The following is a 1,904-nucleotide window of genomic DNA, read 5'->3' as shown; positions in this document are numbered from 1 at the left end:
AAATGAGTTAAGTTCATTTTCCACGAAACTTCCATCAATATCGTCAAAACCTAACTCTAAGATTTCACCCACAGAACCTTAGATTCATTTTCCCTAAATCAATACATTCAACCCTAAGAAATTCCTTTCCGCACAACTACAGATAAGTCCCTAAATGCAAACTAGAAGTTTGGAAGGAGCCCTTACCTTCTCGTTAGCTTTATCGTTTGATTACGGTACCGCGAGTAAATCCGGTAAAATCTCCGCTCGCAACACCGCTTCCAAAGTTAGTCCACTAGCACCATAGCGTGGTAGTGAGCAACTTTCCCTTCTATCTCTTTGCGAAACGAAGCTTAGATCTAGATGAAACGGGAAGGTTTGTGTTTAACGGTTTTAAAATTCCTAACACCGTTTTTCTTCGTTTTCGAATCAAACAAGAAGAATGAAGTTGAGTAATCTTCTCTTTCACACTCACCAAACCTTGGGTTTCTAAACTTGAAGAAAGGAAGCAAAGAAAAACGAAACTGGAGGAGGGAGGGATTTTGAGCGCGCGAGTAACAGAGGAGGAAGATGAAAAATCTGATTTTCTTTCCTTTCTCTTTCTTTCCTTTGTTTTTCCTTTCTTCCTTTTTCCTTTTTTCCTTTTTATACCTTTTTCTTTTCCTTTTCCTTCCTTCTAATTTCCTTTCTTTTTCCCTCCAACAAACATATATATATATATTAATTAAAACTTAACAAATATCTCAAAATATCTAGATATTTGTTAAATTACCATTTCACCCGTAACGCATTAAATTCTCCGTAAAGGATTCACCGCACTTAATTTAATTTATTTATCGACGAGTAATTCGCATCAAAATTTCCTTACTCCATAATATTATTAACTTTGGCTAAAAAGCCTCCGAGACAAAATCCAAAACATATAAAATACATACAGTGTACTTTAAAATTATGGGTCTTACATTATTCCCCCCCTAAAATTAGTTTCGTCCTCGAAACTATGCGTCGATAAATAACTCTAGGTGTTGTTCTCTCATCTTGCTCTCCAGTTCCCAAGTCGCATCTCTAGTAATTGGGTTCCAAATCACCTTGACCAATGAAACATCCTTGGTCCTCAATCGCGTAATCTTCCTGTCATCAATTCTCACAGGTGGTACTTCGAATGACAAGTTATCCTTGAGTTGGATTGTGTCTGGTTCGATCACATGAGATGGATCTGCAAGATATTTCCTCAACTGTGACACATGAAACACGTCATGAATATTGGACAGTATCGGAGGCAATGCAATCCGATAAGCAACAGGCCCAATTCGTGCAGAAATCTGATATGGTCCAATGAATTTCGGAGTCAACTTCTTCGATTTCAAGGCTCTACCTACTCCAGTAGTGGGTGTGACTCTCAGAAATACATGGTCACCCTGTTCGAATTCTAAAAGTCTGTGACGCTTGTCCGCGTAACTCTTCTGACGATCATGTGAAGTCTTCATTTTCTCCTTGATCTTCCTTACCTTAGCCGTAGTTTGTTGCACCATTTCCGGTCCGACAATCATACTTTCACCGTCCTTATACCAACACAAAGGCGTTTGACACTTGCGCCCATATAAAGCCTCATATGGTGCCATTCCAATACTTGCGTGGAAGCTATTGTTGTAGGTGAACTCAATCAACGGAAGTACATCATCCCAACTTCCCCTATCATCTAATACACATGCCCTCAATAGATCTTCCAAGGACTGATTCGTCCTTTCGTTCTGTCCGTCCGTTTGTGGATGGTAAGCTGAACTCAATCGTAGTTTCGTTCCCAATGCTTCGTGCAATGCTCCCCAAAAATGTGATGTGAACTTCGGATCACGGTCTGATACAATACTCGATGGTACCCCATGTAACCTCACAATTTCAGCAATGTAGATCTCTGTTAACTGATC

Source organism: Cicer arietinum, chromosome 3 (assembly GCF_000331145.2).
Source record: "Cicer arietinum cultivar CDC Frontier isolate Library 1 chromosome 3, Cicar.CDCFrontier_v2.0, whole genome shotgun sequence".
NCBI lineage: Eukaryota > Viridiplantae > Streptophyta > Magnoliopsida > Fabales > Fabaceae > Cicer > Cicer arietinum.
The sequence above is the reverse complement of the archived record's forward strand: the minus strand, read 5'-3'. Positions refer to the sequence as shown.